This window comes from Stenella coeruleoalba, assembly GCF_951394435.1.
Source record: "Stenella coeruleoalba genome assembly, chromosome: 17".
Taxonomy (NCBI): Eukaryota; Metazoa; Chordata; class Mammalia; order Artiodactyla; family Delphinidae; genus Stenella; species Stenella coeruleoalba.
Window position 1 is genome coordinate 5,429,877 of NC_137163.1, and position 21,862 is coordinate 5,451,738.

The 21,862-nt window shown below is 42.4% G+C and overlaps 1 long non-coding RNA gene across 4 annotated transcripts in view; it reads left to right on the forward strand.

Annotated features, from left to right (window-relative positions):
* The first annotated feature begins 5,141 nt into the window (after positions 1-5,141).
* LOC307176257 overlaps positions 5,142-21,862 on the forward strand; it is a 126,022-nt gene continuing 109,301 nt past the window's right edge. For all 4 annotated transcript variants that reach the window (XR_013824666.1, XR_013824667.1, XR_013824668.1 and 1 more), the window contains exon 1: positions 5,142-5,291. This is a non-coding gene — a long non-coding RNA (uncharacterized lncRNA). The remainder of the gene's footprint in view (positions 5,292-21,862) is intronic.

Here is a 21,862-nt window from a genome sequence, read left to right on the forward strand (position 1 = left end):
GATTGTGGTATGAATCTCTTTTCTATCTGGAAGAGCTGTGAAACCCTTCCACAAATGCGCCACTGTTGGCAAGATTCAATGTTTGTCCTTGAACCCCACACTGGGTTTTAATTTCAAGACAACAGCCTCCAAAATTATCTTTCTCTCAGCCAAACCCATTTCCTGTTGATAGATAGGTGAGAATTTTGTTTCACAAGAGTAGACATGTAAGGAGGTCCTGAGAGCAACCTACATTACTCTTCTCATTACATTTCTCAAGCCATTTAGGATGCCTGTGGAAACTTGAGGACATTCTCTCTGCCACACTTTGTTTTTCAGTTCAGTTCTATGCAGAACAAAAATTGATTGAATGCACACATTGTATAACATACTATACTATGTTTGGGTTGGGATACAAAGATAAATAAGATATGGTCACTTGTTGACCAGGGTCTCCCATCTGGGTGATCGCAGGGAAAATTCTGAGAGATGCTCAGGAGACACATGACAAGACAAGTAAGTGGTAGGAATCTGCAGAGTATAAACTGTGGTGGGAGGATAGAGGGAAACAATCATTTGTGGCTTGAAGGTGGAAAGATTAGGTTACAGTCTATGAAATGAGCAAACTGGCCAGAGACAGAGGTAAGAAACACATCACAGTGGTAGAGCAGAATTAGCAAGGCCATGGAGTGTATGAATGCATCCGTGATGAAGGATGTTTAGTGCCAGCTAGCTGTAGGATGAATGTACACAGATAACACATTGGGTGAACTGGGAAGCTAAGCTGGGGACATTACAAAGCCATGAATATCATGCTAAGGAGTGAGTCTGCTGTAAACATCTCATGATCTTACACAGGCAACTACTGTACCCTGTGGTCCTTCATGCCTAACAGACAGCCTGTTTCCTACTGCATTCCCACGAGTATTTCCCACATCCATTCTCGGTCCTTCTCTGCCCTGCTCTGAGCTCCCTCAAGCTGACCTTTACAGACTGAATCATACAGACTCCCTTGCATTCGAGCTTCCCATTGGGTGTGGCCAGTGTAAGCCGTGGACTGAGGACTAACAGGCAGAAGAGAGCACAGTAGAAGAACATACCCCTCCCATCTTTCCAGCCCTGCTGGCCTGGGGTCGGCACCGATGACAATCGTCTCTGTAGACTGAGAGGTTTCTCAAGATGCAGAACTTGCCATATAAAACTGGGAAAGTCCCAAGCTAAATAGGATGAATCTGTCACCCTGGCAATCTCCTTTTTGGTGACCTCTCTCCCATAGATGCATCTGTTACTACATCTTAAAGAGTCTCCCTGGGTTCTGGCCATTTCAGTGGCTTCCCTCAGTAGCTAGTGTCTAGAAGCTTCCCTGTGCCTCATCAGTTCGCATCATTATGTCCACACCTCAGAAAATCGTCCCTTCATCTCACTCTTGTCAAACACTCCTTTGAATGTGATGCCTGTTTCCTGCCAGACTTTGACTGACAAAGAAAATAGAATTTACCATAATCCATATTATACGCAACTGGATCCACCTCCTTTAAAGATCTCTACCATCAACAGAAGAATAGTTCTTCCATCTGACTCCTGGAAAGGCAATGTAGTGAGTGATAAAGCAGGGACTTCTGAGCAGAATCTGAGCTTGCAATTTTTATAGCTCAGTGACTGAGTGGGCACGGGTAAGTTATTCTATCACTATAGGTTCTTTGTCTATAAAATTAGAAAAATTATACTCATCTGACATACTTAGCATGGGAATTAAAAAAGAGAATGAATATAAAATACTTAGGACCATGCCTCGACACAGAGCACCTGCTCGAGCAGTTTTAGCTCCTGTTACAAAGCACATTTAACAAGATCACCGGATTGGGAAGTCAGCTAACACTTACGGATACTTAGGTGTGTTGAGATTGTGGGGAGAGTACACATGTTATCCACACAACACATATTCACTGCAGGTTTATTATGTCCAAGTGTTGTTTAAGATGGTGGTTTTCTCATGTCTGTTGAGAGCCTACCATGTGTCACACACCAGCCACACGGCCTCCTCACTTTCCGTCAAGCCTGCCCGGCATGTTCCTGTCTTCGGCATTTATACTTCCTGTGTCCTGTTTGGAATGTTCTCCCTCCAGATATTCAAGGGCTACCTTCTTCCCTTCATTCAGGTCTTGGCTTTAATAAGAACAGTGCAGAGAGAGTCCCATGAGCACCCACAGAAAATAAATCCCCACTCCCCATCTCGCCCTATCTCCTGACCTTATAGCACTTATCACCTGCCACTAAATTATCTGCTTATTTGCTTGTTTACTGCCTGTCTCTCTCCCTAGAACTTAGGGGTACAGAGGTGAATAAGGTGTGCCCTGCGTCATTACAGTTCTCAAGGCCTGGTTCGGAATGAGTTAGAGGCAGCTTTGTGGCCCAGGAGAGGAACTAATTGAACAATTTTGCAAGCCCCGCTAAGAGATTTTGACATTCAGGAGACAAAAGCCTCTTCAAATATCTTTTTTCTTATCAAATGGAGAAGGCAGACTTGAATATGGAAGATTCAATTAAGCCTGGCAAATCTATCTTTCATTGATTGTCTCCTGAACGAGAGAGACCTAGTTGTAAGCCAAAGGAACAACACTGTAATGGGATTGTGAAACTGACTTATGGTTAATTGATGTTTCAACACAGGGAAGCAAATGAATATCTGAAGAACACCAGGATGTGAGCTTACACATGATGCAGTGCTCTTGTTGGGTCTCTGCATGTGCCCAATTTACACTCTTAAAAGCTCATCCTGCCAGTTTCAGAAAAGACAGCTCAAAGAGATGCCCTTTCATCTCTGACCCTAGCTGCATTTACAATCAGATATAAAATGTGTTCTGCACTACAGCCTACTTATTCTTACCTGCCATAATCTATCAAAGATTTTTCAAGGATGATGGAGATAATAACCGTGTCATGGAACCCAACCAAAAGTCCTGGAACCATGTTTAGCTCCACCAAGTACCAGCTGTGTGAATGAGGGAAAGACACTTCATACCTCAGTTTTCTCATTGCTACACTGAGATGTAAATTTTGCATGAATTTTTGGAACTCATTTTGTAGTGTATAAAATCGGAGTTCTTAACCAGAGTTTATAAATTCCAAGTGGATGGAATATTTCATATGGATGTATATGCTTTGTGGGTACATATAGATGTGAACTCAAAGGATATATATTGTGTGTAATTAACTAAGTGCATTTTTTTCTGGATTCTGTCTCCACGCAGTCTCTAAAGCCTTTGTTAGATTCTCAAGGCCTTCCTGATGCAAAGAAAACTAAGCCTTCCCACTGTGAAATGGTGTGAGATATAAGGGATTTGGGGCAAGTGTAGCAGGAGCACTTACTTTGGTTACTCAAAGAGGAAAAGCCAGTTCATACAAACTAGTCTTTAGAATTCCTTGGATTACCAATCAGTATTCTGTACTTGTTTTGTACTCAGAATTCATGGACAAAAATTTGATTGTGGGAGTGGTTAATTAGAAAAGTAGGGTCTAATTTTGACAACTCAGTAGACTATATGAGCCACGTTGCCAACTAAGGCAGCCGCAGAAACACCCATACTTGTATTCACAGGCAGTCATGATTTCTTATATTATTTGCAATCTTTGAAGTGTGTCATCTTCTGTAACCCTAAGAGCTTTTTAACTTAATCATCTTGTAAGGATGAAGTAGTCAATCCAGCAAAAACAACTGGTCGGACTATTTACTTATATTGCTCAAATGAGCCAGTTATGAGTTCCTTGGATGAGTTGCTAAATTCCAGTGACTCTCAAGCATTCCCATCTATTAAATAAGATGTTTGGATGAGATTCCTGTTTCTATCCATTCTCGACCAATAAATCGTCTTCTACCACATTTCCACACCTTCTGCCCTCTGAGCTTATCCTGTGTTCTCCCTGCATTTGTCCATCATGTTTTCTCAGGCTGGATCACATGTCTAACTTCTGCACCTACTGAATCTCAATCCTAAAATCTTAAGTCAGATGCTTCCCAGGTTTTTCCATTCACAATACTTTCTTCTTTTGCCAATTCTACTTAATGTAAATTGTACCTCTCTTTAGCATCGTCCATTACACAGTAAGTGCTCAATATATACTTATGTACAGATGTACCTTAATGTACAAAAGGAAGTCAACCTACATACCCTTCTGTCCCAAGATGCAGAAACAGAGACCTACAGTGCCTAATGGTTCACATTTATTAGAGTCGTACCTCCTAGTTTTAGTATGTCGTGTATCAGGAGAAAGATACATACTGTGACCTAGTAACTAAGCATAGAGAAGGAAATGCAGACCTGGACTGAGGGGAATTTGATATTTGGGAAACTAACCTAGTTGTGTGTATCCGTGTCTCAGTTAAGTGGGCCACCTTGGGATAAGGTCTCAGTACAAAATGGGAAGTGAGATGCTTAGAGGAGAAAAACCAGAAAGGCAATGAGGAATCATTCAGGGGAGAAGAAACCTCTAAAAACTGGGTCAACAGGGTGAGAAGGAAGAGAATGCAGACACAGAAAGCATTCCCAGAGAAAAGCACGGACCACGGTTTGAGTCCACGCCCTTTCCCTGATGTGCCGTGTGATCCTGAGCACATTGCTTCATGTTTCTCGGTCTCAGTTGTCTTGTCTATAAAGCAGAGATAGACTCCTATACCTCAGCATTTAGCTTTGTGGATTAATAATAAATGTAGTTGCATAGCCCCGTGTCTTACATAGAGGATGTGACTAATGAGTGGCCGCTGTTATTCCTCTTGTCATTTTCATCATCCTTGGGATAATACGTTCAACGAATATTGCCAATAATATTTACTTCCATTTGGTACCAGATAGTGAGGTTGAGTTGCTGGTAATTTCCCATCCAGGTTAAACTTTACCCATGAGCTGGAATGAACCTGGAGGGCATAAGGGTGCATGGATTGGCCCATGATTAGATATGGTTAACAGGAGGTGGTCACTATGATGGTCAGAGAGAGATGCATCAGGACCTGTTCCAGCCTAGGGCTTGTTCCATTGTATCATGCAAAATGTGTTGCCAGGCCTTGAGCTCCATGGTAACCTCCCCGCTGCATACACAAACACACCAAACATCTGGGATTCTTATTTTAAGTTATAGCTATTTTTTCCCCTTTTTTCATTCACTTCCCCAGAGTTCTGTAATGCCTGAGAACTTGCATCTACCTAACATCATCGACAGACTATTCTGCCAGGAAAAGATGCCCAATGAAAGCAAATCAATGGGCCGTGGAAGAAACTCTTCCCAGCAGTGACCTAATCTGCCTACTTCAAAAGAAGGTAAGGAAACTACAATTCAGTCACAGGCCAGGATTACTGGAAGCAATCATTTTATATGCAGCACTGTCCTCACATTCTTTTTATAGAGGTTACAATGACGTGAACTGTGAGGTGGAAGAGATATTGCAGTGAACTTGAGTCCTGGCCCTGGGGCTTACTTACCTGCTAAATCATGTCTCTAAGCCTCAATTTCCTCATCTGTGAAATGGTAAGAGTGATAGTTACCCAACCTGCCTCTTCAGGTTCTCTGACTGTTGTTAAGGTGTTATAGGTAAAGATTTTGTACACTTTACACCGCTATACAAAGGTATGTTCTCACTGTGCATCGTGCTTTGATCCCTCTTTAATTTTTAGAAGGAGTCTAAAGCTACGCCTTCTCTGTCTTCCTCTCTTCAGTTGAGAGAACTACTAAGCAGCGAAAGCACAAGCGCTTATGTACCACACTGAAGGCAGGGGTTTTATTCTGTTTTGTTTACTTTCATGTGCCCAGCCTCGGAACAGGAGTTAACTTGTGTATACATTTAGCAAATTTGTTGTGTGGATATATCTTTGTCTTGGTTTGGGATCTGTAGGAGCAGACTCTGAGACAAGGATCTGAGTGTCAGTAATTCACTTGGGAAGTGATCTCAGGAAACAGCAGTAGCAAATGGGGAAATGAGTCAGGGGAGGGAAGAAGCCAAGGAAAGGTGTATTAACAAGGAAGTAATGACCACAGTTGGCAACCAGAGCTTAATCCTGCTGGAAAACAGGAGAGCCAGTGTAGGACACACCCCAGAGTCATGCCATCCAAGTCACAATGGAGCTGGGGTACTGAACCAACACCTCCTGTCAGCCAGTTGGTTCAGGGCTTCACCCAGGAGGCATTAGGTCCCCAACACTTCCTGCCCGGCCCTCACATAGACAGAGGGAGGTTCTGCAGCCGGGGAATGACCACAGGTGAAGAATCATGGGTGCTGGCTACTGGAAGTTGATCTAGCATCACAAAATACTAAGGGATTATAGGCAGGGCACCAATGGCATCAGTTTCAATCGTGTATCAGGAATTTTGTGAAATCATCTTAATTTCTGTGACTCAGATGGAGTTTTCTGTTATTCAGTGATTCTAAAAAGTGTGATCTATGATTTGATGTTATTAATGTTGGATGTAGGAGAAAGTAAAAGCTGAAGAGGCAGTGTCTAGCTTGCTGTGACATTAGACCATCCTGTGTGTGTGTGTGTGTGTGTGTGTGTGTGTGTGTGTAATAGAAGCTGTTGTCTGTTGTGACTAAGGATCAAGGTGTTGTGGTGAAAGAAACAAAAATAGAAAAAAATGTAAAAAAGAGCACTAAATTGGGGCTCAGGTGCTTTCCTTGTTATCAGCTGATATGTAATCACAAACAATTCATCTCTCCTCAATTGCAAAATTAGAGTCTTGCACCAGAACAGGGACAAAAACTACATTTCAAGGCACATGCCTCCTCCACTGAATTAGGGGTGTCTGCCTAGAGCACTTTGTTGAGAAATATGAGACCATGTTCAGGTTGTGGTAGACAAGCCCCATCACTGTCTACTCATGTCAGCAAGGAGCCGTGAAGGGCCATGGCTCCGCCTTCCTGGCTCTAGATGATCGCTATGGTCACTGGGAACTCCTTTCACCCCATCCTGCCCTGTCTTTGTTCTGTAATAATCAACTTAATAGAAAACTTCCACTAATGAGAGACATAGACTAAGATTTTTTAAAACTCTCAAATGTAAAAAACAAAATGCACATATAGGCACTCACTGTAACTACTTATATCATACTCTCTTCCCCCGAAGGTTCAGAAGACCCATCTGAACTGGTAATGCTCAGGGTCACTAAAGTGGACAGAAAACATCACTGCTGTGAGGTTGTGAAAAAGCCTGGGTTAATACTGATTGCTATTTCATGACAAGTAAATGAGCTGTTATCACTCATGGGTGCAAAGGGCAGAATTTAACAAGACGATAGATATAACGTAATGAAACAGAGGTCATAGATATAACGTAATGAAACAGAAGCCCAATATCTTGAACAGTCATTTAATAATTACATTTATTTATAAGTTTAAATAGACATTCGTATATATTTTCATTAATGGTCCTCAGAATAAACACTGAGATAAATTATGGCATGTAAGCCCAGGGATGGAGTACTCATGTCTCCTTTTTCAATATTGTATCACCATTATCTAGACAAAATTCAATAAGTATTTGCTGAATTAATGTCTTATTTTCCTTATTTTAGACAGGATGAAGCAATTTTTCTTAGCTCATGCAGCTTGTAAATAGAAGAATCATTGCTTTAACACAGGTTTTCAGTGTATGCACCAGACGTTGTACCTGTATATGATTGCAGTTAATGTTCAGTCCCATCTTAAATCATATCGTTTATTGTTTAGCTCCTCGATTAGATTCTAAGCTCTTATCTGTCTCTCTCACACCTGAGGCCTCAGTACCTAGCCCAGAGCCTTAGATACAGTAGCTGATCAAAACTTAATTGTTGTAGCAATTTCCATCTTAATGATAAAATAACTTAGGAAAAAAAATTAAGGAACTAGATCAAAGTCATTTAGAGAATGAATGACAGAGGCTTATCTAGAATCCAATTCTGTTTCTTAAGGCCTAATAGAAGTAACAAATGCAACACAATTTTAACTAACTGTGTTCAAGTTCTGTCTGATTTGGATATAAAGGAAGGAATAGTTCCAAAATACCAGCTGCAAATTGGTTGGGGAAAAAAATGTTTTTTTAAATTGCCCAAACAGTCACCATGAGTCAAAACACTCTCGGTTTGGGGTGATATATATTACCTTTTAAGGTGATCTCTGGCCTTATTGAACCTACTGGATGGTGAGTCCAAATATCAGATTTTCTTCTTTTTCATTTGACCCTTAAATTTCAGAGTGAATCACATTTATCACAGAAAGGTCAGCAAGTTCTTTGAAGTGAAATATGGGCAGAGGAGGAGGGAAATACAATGGTTAATAGAAGCTGGCTTTTCAGGATCCTTGCCAGTGGGAAGCATGCTGTCAGCCTTCTAGCTTTACGAAAGGAAGACACAGCTAAACTGATCCTACGCACTCGGAGAGGGGAACACAGCCTGGAAATGAGGGGAAGTGAAGGCATGCCTGTCCTTAGTCTTAATGGTTAAATGTTACCAACTCTCCATACGTATGTGTGTGTGCGTGTCCGTATTCAGCTACCAGAACGGGGGTACAAAGCAAATTTCCAGGAACAATTTAAAAAACATTGGTTAAATGTCTGCAGTATATACTAGGTCTTGGGTTTACAAAGATGACCGAAGATGGCTCCTGAATTGTTAGGGCTCAGGATTCAAAAGGTGACAGATGTCTAGAAATACATTTTTCTTTCTGTCATCTTGGGAAACTCAGGTCAGAAGTCAGCTCTTTCAGAAAGCTTTCCGACACCTTTCCTTCAGAATCTCCCTCTACAAATGTCCTTATCAGTTGCTTTTGAATATATGTGCTTATATCTGTCCCGTTGCTCCAAGGTGGACCCTTTGAGGGCAAAGACGCTTTATTCAGCTCTGTACTCCCAGAACGTAGAACAGCGTGCACAGTGGGTCCTCAATAGAGGTTTGATTTAAGGAATCAACTTACACATCCTTGGAACATTTAGCAAAGTTTCTTGTTCATAACTCTGTATTTCCTCCCTCCCTCCCTCCCTTCCTTCCTCCCTCTCTCCTTCTCTTAGTTAAATGAGTTCTTCCTGTTGCTACTCCTGTGGGCAACTTCTGTACCTTTGCAATTCCATGGAAGAGCAAAACCTCCAGTCCTCTAAACACAAATGGATTTCCAATGGTCCCGGAGAAGGGTGGGTCAAACTTCTGACTACTATACCTTGGGCAGTCTTACAATTCAGAGTTCCTATGGAGTTGATTTTGGTGCCTTCCATTTTCAGGATAAACCAGTTCTCAAAGAAGATAGTAGCTAATGGCAGCCACAAAGGAGAGGATAACAGGTTAATTACCAAATGCTGCTGTGAAATAAGAGAAGAAAAATAACGAATAGCCGGTCCCTAGGCTGGTTAGAAAGGTGGCCCAACAGCATGCATTTTGTATTTTCTCTCTCATCTGGGAACTCCAATACCATCTTGTCCCTAGGTCTGTATCTTCTGGCACCATGGTGCTCCTCTTCTATCCTCCCGTACTTACTCTAAATAAATGCATATAATCAAACACCCATGCAAGTCGCCTGGCTCACTGAACATTTGATGTACACCTACAGCCATTTCTTTCCATTCTAATGTTATCACTCATCGATCACGGCTGTAAAATGGAGGGGGCAGAATCACACTGCCATTCAGCAACTGGCTGTATATCCCATGTTCTGGTGGGCTGGCTGTGGACCATTTTCTTTTTGAACGAAGGAAGTCATCCTGAACACACATTCATTTCTGGTAATTGCTTTTTCTTTTATATCACAGTATGCTGGAGGATGTGTTTTTTGTTGTTTCTCTTCTGTTGGTTCCATTGCTTATTAACAGATTTTGAGCTCTGTATTTTTAGGTTTATTTCCCGATTTTGGTCAGGGACTTTTACAGAGAGCACTGCTATGCTTAGGTGGGAAAATCTTGAGGGCAGTCTAAGTTTGCAAAATATCCCCATGGACAAGATCTACTTTTCTTGTCTCAAAAACTCTGTAAGAGTGGAAGATCAGGTCTTATTATACTGTTTTCCAGATTAAGGATGAACTCTGGGAGGTTGAAATGACGTAGCCAGTTTCATTCACATGAAAAGTTGTGGATCTTGCTTATAACAAAATCAAGTCCTGACTCCTGTCACTTCTTTTTCAATAGATCAATGTAAAAGTTACCATAATAAGAATAAATCAGTTATAATAAATCAGGTTTTCACTTTATTCCAAAGATCTACTGTGGCATCCCCTAACTTCATCTTTTGTCTTTGTAACCTAAAAGACAGGTACTTTCCACCCAAAATTGAAGAGCCCAGAGGAAGGGCTCTGTTGGTAGAGCTTGATGACAGGCAGAGCCCTGGACCACATGCTGAGAAAAGAGGAATGAATGACTGGCACAGTCTGGGTTACACACCCAACCTGGTGCTAGAGGATAAGATCCTATGATTGGTCACCACACAAAAATCACATTACTACATGGGAGATGAGATATTGCCCAAGAAAATGGGGCACTAGATGGAGAAAACTATCTAATGTGCACTACAGAAAGGTCCTAGTGCAGTAATGATGGGTGATAAGAAGTGGAAATGATACAGTATGGAAAAGGAAAATGGGCTGGGAAATCAGGTAACCTAGACTCTATTCTATTACTTTCTAGATGTGAACAATGATTTTTACCTCTCTGGGCTTCAACTTGACCATCTGTAACATGAGGAATCCCAAAATTGGCTGTGTATAAGAATCATTTTGGAGATTTTAAAACATATATTGCTGGAATGTCCAAACATGGGAAAACTGTATATGTGTAATGATAAAAGGTAGAAAAATAATTATCTCTTGGTCAGAAATCAGGGACCAGTATACTAGGTGACCTATCTGGACCTTTCTTGTCCTAATATTTTATGATTATATGAGAGAGAGAGAGAGAGAGAGAGAGAGAGAGAGAGAGAATATGAATCTTTGGATGAGGAATAAGAAAAGAGTTTCATGGCCAACCCAAGATAGCTGTACCATGTGCCACTCAATACTCCCATTACAGTCTCTGCTGATAAACAGTGAAACCCTACCACATGCTTTCAGGCAAAGAAGATTCTCAAGACTTTCCAAATAAAGATCAATGGGCTCATTCTGCATGCAGACAATTTCATCAACAGAAACACACCCTAGAAATAGACTACTCCCCATGGTTTCCTGCCCTCCAGCTTTCGTAAAGTCATAACAGATGCTCTCGACAGCCTTACAGAGCCCCAGACTGCTAGCAGCTATGCATTGACTCCTGCTAATTAAGCCACCTATCACCTGACCAACAGTGCACTCCACGTTGGGATTGCTTTAGGAGAGCAGCAGTCTCACTAATCATTCACCTTCAATAGAGAAGATTTCAGACACAAAACAAGCTTCTTCCAGCACTGCCTGCTTCTACAGGGAAGACAAAAGCTGCACACTGAAAGCACGCACACAGCTTACTGGGGATTAGTGGCACAGCTCGTTTTGAATGTAAAAATAAGTAGCTTAGAGATCATTTAGTGAAGGAGCTCTCCACCAAAGTATACATTTGAATCACTTGTGGGTATTTTGGGTGACAGATATCTGGACCCCAGCCCAGACTGTCTGTATCAGAATCTCACGGGGGTGGACACATGTGTAGACTTAGAAAAATCCTTAGTTTACTCTGATGTGGTTAAAATCCCCACCTCTGTAACAAATACGGATGCTGATATCTAGCTGGGTAAGGGGTTAACTTAAGAATCGAACTCAGACTTTTTGAAAATTAAAAAAAGAAAAAAAGAAATGCAAGATGAAGATTTGAGGGCTGAGGCTATCGTGCAGGGGTTTTTTCCTTAAAAAGCTAATTTTAAAATACATATTCGTGTATCATCTCAGACAGCGTAGGGATACAGCAAAGGTAATGAACACCAGTTTGGATTCATGTAACTGGCTTATATTCTGCCTATGTGTATGCATTTGGAACAATATTATGAATACACACACCACTAATTAATTGCATTTATCTGAAAAAATGATCTTACTCCTAGATTTGAATTTCAACCCCATCACTTCCTGTGAAACCTCATGCAAGTTAGTTAACCTCAGAGGCCTCAAGTACCAATTGGGATAGCAGTAGTGCCTACTTCACAGAACTGTTGTGAGATTTAATTTTTTTTTTAAATCATCAATGTAAAGCACTTTGTTCAATGCTTGGCCTGTAAATGCTTGGTAAATATGAGCTATGATTATTATTCCAAGCCTTGAGAAACATGTTTCTACTTACCGTAAATAGCAAAGTCTAGGCTACCCAGGGTTAAATCCTGACCATGCTGTTTACTAACGGCCATGATGCATTTGTCAACTCTGGTCAAAGTGGGGTCTGGACCAATGTGAGTCTGAAGGAGGCTAATAGAGGGGGAACTAGAAGCTGGGAGCCAGCAGCCTTAAGGCTTTCTACTCAAAGTGTGGACCACGGAGCATCACAGCATTTGCACCACCTGGGAGCTTGTTAAAAAGCAGGAATCTTGAGCCCCACCCCAAGATATATTGAATCTAAATATGCATTTTAACAAGCTCCCTAGGTGATTCATACATATTACATTAAATTTTGAGAAAGACTGCTTTAATGGGTCAGGTCCAGGTAAGGCAGATGCTGAAACAACAGCATAACTCAATGCAAAAAATGACAAAACAAAAATAGAATTTTCCAACAGTGGGTAAAGACAGTTACAGAGTAAACCCATTGACAGGTAACTGACAGGTAATTTTACAGGCACAGAGCCAGTAAATGGAATTCTGGAATAGAAGGTTGTGCTATCTTGGACTATTCTTTAGGGTCAGTTCACTTTAAAGGGTCTGTAATCCTCGCCAGAGAGGTCAAAATACTGAGCAAATTTAGAAGAAAAAAAAAATGTTTCTGATTTCATGTATCAGAGGCAAGATGAAAAGCTGAGGCAAAATTTCTGAGCTGGAGATGGGCCTGGGGCGAGAGAAAAGCTGAGAGGTCAGCGTAGGAAGAAATAGAATGAACTGTGCGGGAAGAAGTGCTTGGCCCAAGAGTAAAGAGTTTCAAAGTAATGGGGGCTGCGCCCCATCTCTTTTGTACGAGAGTGGTGAGGCATCATTACAATGTGGGTAACAGGATTGTGAAATGGTGCTCGTTCTGTGAAAAGCAGGAGTAGCGAAACACACATGAGACATTCAGTGCTTCTCAAGCCTGGCAGCACGTCACCATTGTCAGGGAGAGTCACAAAGGAAAACGTCTGCCCAGGAGTAGTGCTTGACGATCGGGGGCAAAACGCTGACATTTCCGTTTTCCTAAAGTGTCCCACGGGTGATACCAGTGCTCAGCCATAGTGAAAAAAGCGTTCTGGGGAGTAGGAGAAACAAGTTCCAAAACCAGTCATCGTAACAGTGAGTCATCGCCAGAGATGAGAGATGCTGATTGAATAAGCAAGCGAGTGGGCTCAGAACGAGCGTGAGACAGAGGCCATTGGGTCAGGAGTGCCTTCTTTCGTAACTTAAAAATAATACTAGAAAGTGTGTGTGTGTGTGTGTGTGTGTGTGTGTGTGTGTGTGTGTGTGTGTGTTGGGGTGGAGAGGGGGTGGTATTCAAACCCTAAGCCAGGTAATAGCTAACTTTTATTGAACATGTATTATGTATGTTATTCTAAGTAGCTCATATACATGATCTCAGTTAATCTTTAGAACCACCTGTAAAGTGAGTACTATTATTATTTTCATTTTATTGATAAAATTGAGGCACAGAAAGATTCAATACATTTCAATTTATTAAAATTAAAATATTTTAATATATATTTTAATTTTATTAAAATTAAAAATTTTAATTAAAAATTAGCTAAAACTCAACAAATCTAGGATTCAGCAGTCTTGTGCTTTGAAGATCTGTGCTACACACCACCTCTCAGTTGGTGAACTGTTGTATTCCTTGCTTTCCAGGCAAGTAATACCATGACCTTATACTGGTGCAGAACTCTAGGCAAGACCCCTCAAAGTATCCTAGTGAGCTTAGGGTGTCCCTAAGACGAAGTTGTGGGAGTGAAGCCAGCACATGCACGAACCTCCGTATATGCACTCCTCTGATTCCTATCGTGGGTCTATTCATGCTAAGGTATCAAATATGACTCTTCCTGTGGTCTTAAAGGTTCTGCGGAAGTCACAAATGCTGACAACAGAATAACTGATTCTAAGCACACCAGTGTAGTGCAGGGCTCGCAGACGTATCAGAATTAGCCCATCTTACTAAGGTAGAGGAGGTCGGAGACTGGAGACTTGTAGTGTAAGCCCTGACCATTGTTTTGTAGTTGTTTTTTGTTTGTTTGTTTTTCCTTTTTTTTGTAATGCAAGTGCCTGACTTGTCAAAGGCATCCGCATCAAGGAGGCACCATTTCAAAGAGGGGCTCTTGAATAAACATCACCACAGCCTAGAGAGCCAGATGCTGTCCCCTGATTTAGGCTTTCTTCGTTTTAGAGATCTTGGTTGATTTCAATAACTGACCATTTGGGCTAATTTTTTTTTTTTTTTTTTGTGGTACGTGGGCCTCTCACTGTTGTGGCCCCTCCCGTTGCGGAGAACAGGCTCCTGACGCGCAGGCTCAGCGGCCATGGCTCATGGGCCCAGCCGCTCCGCGGCACATGGGATCCTCCCGGACCGGGGCGCGAACCCGCGCCCCCTGCATCGGCAGGCGGACTCTCAACCACTGCGCCACCAGGGGAGCCCTGGGCTAATTTTTTTTCTCTTCCCGTGATTTAAATTCCCACTCTTACATTTTAAATTCACCCATAGAGAATGAGCCTGAAAAATCCTAGGCCTACACCCTTGACTGCAATAAAAGCAAAACCCAGGTGCTCTAACTCTCTCTCTCTCTCTGTCTTTCTCTCTCTCTGTGTCTCCCCTCACACCCTTGCTGAATAATCCTCGATGTGCTGTAGTGCTGTGTGTAGTCCTCCAGGTCTTGTGAGTAATAAGCCTCTATTTTTTCAAACTTTTCTGATGATTATTGCTTGGGGGCAATCATAGTAAGAACCACACAGGCTGGTCCAACCGCAACACTGGTTTTCAATAGGCTGAGAGCAGCACAAAACAAGGCTGGAAGACCTACTTTGGCCAGGGTTGCCGGTCTGTAAATTATTGCTCAACGCGGGGAGAGGAGGGCTTTCTGCCCTTTCACCTTAAAGCAAGTGAAGAGCTTCAAGGGAATTAATCAGAGAACTGATGTGTGTTCCTTGAAATTCAGGGGACTTACGGGTTGATACCTGATTCAAGCATAAAAAAAGCTGAAGGCAAAAGGTATCTGCTGGAGTGACTAGGATAACAACCAAAAGAGAAGAATAAGATAGAAGCAGCAGAGCAGCCAGGGGATGAACCAGGCCTTCTTGCTTGGGGACGTTCCACTTTGAACAGGTTTCCACCTGGGGAGGTGCCAAGAAGGAATAATTCACATTGAACATCTGCAAAACACAGCCCTGCTGGCCATGAAATAGCATTTCCGCCTTCCCGTTACCTCTCCTCCGTCCCTGCTCTGTCCCTGGAAGATCAGAGGCAGCACAGGGAGAGAGTGAGGAGGAGATGAAAAAAAATGGAATGAATAGGTGAAGATGCCCTTCCTGGCCTCTTCCCGAATGTAAGTTTCTAGTCTGAGACTGAACAAGCTAGGGGGCGGAGAAAAGCTTTAAATTTGATGTGAGATTACGTGGGTGGAACTGGACATTTTAATACCTGGAAGTTACCAGGAACATTGTAAGATATAGTCCAGATTCCACCCACAAACTAAAAAAGCTTCAGCAGAACTTTACAGACACGATGTGATACAGCTGGTCTGCTTGCCTCCTTGTAAGACCAGCTGACCCTTTGTCGACTTGAGAGTTTGGTTGGATCCCAGCTCAGTCCCCGGCTCTGCATCTTTTAAAGCCCTCTATAAATTCCCAGCTCAGTGCCAGTCCCAGCATGTGCTTACCCAGTGCTCTCCAATGGCACGTCATGGCTACATGCCACTACAGTGTCCTTTCTTATATTTTTCAGGTTATTATGGGGAGAGATGGAAAAGACTAGAAATAAGACAGCAATGTCCTGTTATTATATCCAAAGCTCCATTTGAAGGCATGTAAACATGCACTAGTGTTCTGTATAATCACACATTTGTATGTATTATCATTTGCTATTAGTTTTATTTCTCCTATTTTAAACGTTATTATCCAAACCGGCTGGGCACAAGCTTTCTGTACTTGTTCCACCATAAATAAACAAAAACGCCTAAACACAATTTGTAATAGGTCATCTCCGGACCACAGCTAGGATGCTGCCTAAGTAGAAAACCAAAATTAAATCAAACTGGGCACAATGCCCAGACCGCTGGCTTCCAGCAAACAGATGCAGAGGAAGAAAGAAAGAAGCGACTATATCGCAAAAAACTGGTGAAATAACAGAGAAACCATAGTAATTAACCCTAGGACCAGTTTGTCTGTTCTGGGCCCCACGTTCTAGTTACCTTTGGAAAATGAATGTTGAAAATTTTATCCATTTTTATTTGAAGTGAATCTCCATTATTGGCATCACCCAATTTTCTGAAAGGAAAACTAGAGAAAAGACACATTCTTTGTTACTCTGCAGGTACAGGTCATTTTCTTTAGCCCCTAATACTTTCTTAATAAGTAAAATAATAATAAAAGTAGTGCCAATAATGGTAATAATCAAGACAACAAAATCAGTAGCAGCAGTGACTACAGTAACAAGAGCTGCTCCCCTTTACTGGCGAATTTAGCAGATGCCAGGGGTGCCTCACTTCACACCCCTCAGCTCATCTGAGTCTGCTTAGAGCTCTGGTCCCCGGCAGGCGGGCAGCTACCAACCTCAAGCATCTGGATCTTTCATCTCCCTCCTCTGCCTAAGGGCTTTCACCAGCTCCGTGAGAGCTGGAGCGCACTCCACCAGAGGCAGTCACAGACCAAGGACAGAAGGAGTAGACAACCCAGGGGACAATGTTTAATCAATGTGGGATGGGAGTCAGTGGATGAAAGTTCCAGTCTTTCTGGTCTGTAGTTGGACAATTTACAGTTTCTTTAATAGGTCCTGGTAGGCCTGAACCCCTGAGGCCCACAAAAGAATCCCACCCACGAGTGTGCCTTGGCTTTTCTCCCTCCTCTGTATCATTTTCCCTCCTTCTAGGATCACCTCCCCAAAGTCTACTTGCCTCAAAGCCCTTGTTTCAGAGTCTCCTTTTGGACAATCCAAAGTGAGACTATCTTCTATTATGAGTCGATTACTTTAAATCGCTATCTGTAATGCTTAGAATACGTTTAGTTATTTTACATATAGTATGTCTAATTCTCAGAATAAACATGCATATTAAACTTATGATCCTTATTGAAGAAATGAGAAAACTGAGAGTCAGGCTAAAAAACTTGTCTGAAGTTTTGTAACTTGAACGTGGCATAAACAATATTAGAATTCAGCTCCAAAACCAGTACCATAATTTCTTTAGATTCTTGTTATCCTTTCTTACCATAAGCCTCATTATGGTAGAGGTCATACAAAACATATCATCACAACTTCTAATACCACCTCTAGTACTCTGACTGGTAGAAAGTTTTTTTCCCAGTAGATTTTGGGGAATAAATCAATGAATTTCACGTGTTCAACAGTCACGTGTTACGCACAAACATTGTGATTGACCTGAAGATACAATAATCTCTAAAATAAAAAAGAATCATGGCTTACCAGGAAAAATACAACAGGTCAATAGATGAAGTAGGGTGAGCATTATAATAAGAAAGTGAACAGACAGGGAGATAAGGGGATGCACCGCTGACTCTCCTTTAAGAAATGACTTGCTGCTGGCCGGTCAGTGGAGAATGAGATCAGCAGAGGGTGTCAGCCATCATCCCCTCAGGGTTGTGTCTCAGCTGCAGAGAGAGGATGCCTTGTCTTTGCCCTTCTGGGACCGACCCACATCCAGTGACTGAGTGAAGTGGGCATTAAGGCCCAGCACCTTTCCTCCCTCACAGGATGGCTCTGATGGAAAATACTCTCTCCAGACCTCTGCTCCTGGCTAACCAAGGCTTTGTTAAACCTGCATTAGTTTTAATTATTCCTCTATCTAATCCTGCTTCCTCGATTCCGATTTCTTTCGCAGATATTTATCTCTAATGAACATTTTACACTCCAAATAGCATCTCAGCATTTGCTTTCAGTGAACTCAATCTGTGACTGTTGGTACTGAGAGTGATGCAAGAAAGCAGGTGGTAAGGTAGAATTTTGAAGCAGGATCATTCACCACCTGGCTGGCAAGGAGGGCCCAATAGTAGTAGAAGGTGAAGTACAGATGGGTCCTAACATAAAGCTGTGGTCCAGTTGTTAAAAATGTTACTGGTGAATTAGGTTGCATAGGGGAAAGGAATCAACCAGTGAGCACTGTGTATTAGTCATTTGAGACATATGGAGGAAATAGTACCCATCTCCTTTACTAAAAATGAACTGATTGTAGATGTTAAAGACATCTGTAAAATATCTTCACAGTAATACCTAAATTATTGTTTAATTAAATAACTAGGTCCTATCACCTGGCCAAATTGACAGACAAAACTAACCATCATGATGGTTCCTCTGTTAGAGTAGGGTCCTACGGGTGTCAGGTGATGTCCTTAAGTACTGGGCAACATTCAGCTTACAGTGTCCAAGGCATCCAGAAGACCACCCAGTGGTCATTTCTCTGATCCCTGAAATTGGGATCGACGTGTTTGGCAGTTGACGCAATCTCTATACTGTGACCGTGGGCCGTGGAGTAAAGCTATCACAGTGGAGAGTGCCAGTGGGAAACTGAAATTACCAATGTCCTCTTCCTCCCGTCCAAGGTAGTAAATTAGAAAAAGTATCGCACTCTAGGGGGAAAGCAAGATTAGTACCACTCTAAAGGACTGAAACGATACAGGAGTGTCATGATCCCTGTGATATCCTTCTCTAATTAACCGGGATGCACAACATAGAAACTGGAGGAATTCTGGAGGATAACTGAAGGCTACTGCAGCTCAACCAAGAATAGCCCCAACTGGAGTCACCATGAGAGACATACTGTCTATGAGAGAGCAGATCAGTACATCCTTGAATATGTGGCATGTGGATTTGGATATTGTGTTCTTTCCTACCTTATCAGAAGGTACATCATAACAGTTTGCACTTGCATGAAACCACACACACACACACACACACACACACACACACACACACACACACACAGTTTTGCCCTGGGACTATGTTAACTGTCCTGCTCACTGCCATAATAATGAAGTTCAAAGTGACCTAGACTTTCTGGATAGTCTGCCAAAGAGCATTTCAGTCCATAACACTGCTGACACCAGGTTGATGGTGCTGGATGAGCAAACAATGGCTAACAAGCGGGAGGGTAGTAAGACACACATGCCTCAGGGGTGGGAAATAAGCCCCACAGAGACTCGGAGGCTACACATAACTACACTTTTAAGGGTCAGATTGTCAGGAGGGCATGAGATCACATGTTGGGAACATGGCCTCCAGAGTACAAGATAAATTACTGCGTCTCACACCTCCCACTGTGAAGAAGAAATCTCCACTCCTGGCGGGCCTCTTTGGGTTCTGAAATATGACAGGGTTCACACCTAGAAATGTTTCATTGGCTCATCTTCTGGGTGACACAGAAAACTATCAACTTTAAGTGGGACCTAGAGAAGGAAAGGGTTACTGCAGCAGGTCCAGGCTGACGTGTAAGGAGTCCTGTTGCTTGGGCCATATGATCTGGTATACCCTGTGGTATTGGCAATGTCAATGGTGGGAAAATATGCCATGGGGTGTTTTGGCAAAATCCAATGAGAAAAATACAACACAAGCCACTAGAATTCAGGAACAAATTCAAACCACCTGCAGCAAATAATTATAAGCTTTTGAGAAACAATTCCACATGGAGACAAAACATCTGACCATAGCACATTAAATGAGAGTCTGGGCCAAAACTGCCCAGTACAAACTGGCTTCTGTCAGATACACTAGGAACTGAAGCCAGGCAAGCCCAACCACCATTCACTATAAGACAAAAGTTTTACATCCAGGATTGAGCCTGAGTGGGACACAGAGCATAAGCGAACAGCATGAAAAGTTAGCCTCCACACCCATGACATCCATGTCTCCTGAAAAGAGCACTGCTCCGTCATTTCACCACTATGCACGGTTGAGTGTGCTTAACCCAATAAAGGAGGAGAAGGAAAAATCCCAAGCATAGTTTATGGATTTGCTGTATAGAATGGCAGTGCAAGCTAAAGTGAGTGGAAAATTCACTGTAGCCTCCTGCAAAGATTTCACTGAAAGTCAGTGATGAGGAACAATCCTCCCAATAAGCAAAGTTCTGAGTAGTGCACATCATCATATACTGCGCGTGGAAAGACACTCGGGTTGAGATTAAATATAGTATGTATATGTCTGTGTATACACACACACACACACTCACACACTCACTGGCAGCGGTGAATCTGGTCATAAAATATTGAAGAAGGATCAGGGACAAGACGGACTACAGAGATACCCGTGGATGGAGTAAACATGAAGTGTGATGTTTTGTTATATATTACTGCTCACAGGAGAGCATCCACCACCGAAAAGATGCTAAATAGGTGAGGAAACACAATGCATCCAGTAGCTGATGTTACTCAGCCGCTGGCATCAGCCACTCCGTTTTGTCACACTGGCCACAGGACCACATTTGAATAGATGAAGGCTACCCGTGGTCTTAACACCACGAGCTCCCACTTACCAGGGCTGATCTAGCTGCTCTCACTATTGATTGTCCAACATGCGAGGAACAGAGGCAAAATTTCAGTCCTTATATGGCACAGTTCCATTAGGAGATCCAACCACTTGGTAGAAAATTAACTACATTAACTTCTCTCCTGGAGGGGCCAATAGTTTGTCCACGTTAGAGTATACCTCTATTTCAGGTACTTTCAAGATTTTTCCTTACCTCCCAGAGGGCCTCAGTCAACACTCACTATCTGAGGACTTTTGACCCACCAGCATGGAGTCCCACATAATGTTGCTAGGGGGACTCACTTTACAGCAAAGGAGGTATGAAAGTAGGAACAATGCAATGGAATTATACTGGTCATACCACATACTCTCCCACCCAGAAGATGCCAGCCTGAAAGAGCATAGAAATATCCTGTGCCAGCTTGGGGGCAATACTTTATGAGAAATAGCTCAGCTGCAGGGAGTGTGATCAGGAGACAGCCTCCAGCTGTCGACACCTTCAGAGCTGTCTGGCTGAGATCATGTCCTTTGAGCAACCCACTTTAGTGACTGGATGAGGGAGGCATAAAAAGTGCCTGCCATTTTGGTTCAGCGCGGGATGATTCTGACTAGCGTTACTCAGTTTAGACTGGCTGAAGCTCTGTCTGGCTGCATCACAATTTGACTTCTTTCTCTGTACAGTTCTGCCTTTCCCCCCTTCCTTTCATGGCAATGATCCCTGATTAACATTTGCCCCACACAACTTCAGGTTATCATCTGCTTCTAGAAAGCCCAACCTACGACATATTCCTAGAACTCAAATACTCACAGGCATTGGAAGGGGGCTTCACAGAAGTTTCCCTGTGCCTCACAGGTAGTGGTTACACCATAAACACTTAGTGACTTGAACTGAACTGACATTGAAGCTGGATGTTTTAAATAACTAATCATTTCCCAAGACTGAGGATATTCAGAGCTATAAGTAAAGTTTGGGCATGTTGGAGGGGGAGGGGCAGGACATGGAAGGATGAATACTGTGGGTTTTTCAGAAAAAACTTCTGCAGGAGAATGACTAGACCTACACCATAAAGCAAAGAACTGTGTGTAAACAAAAGATGAGACAGGGGCTTCCCTGGTGGCGCAGTGGTTGGGAGTCCGCC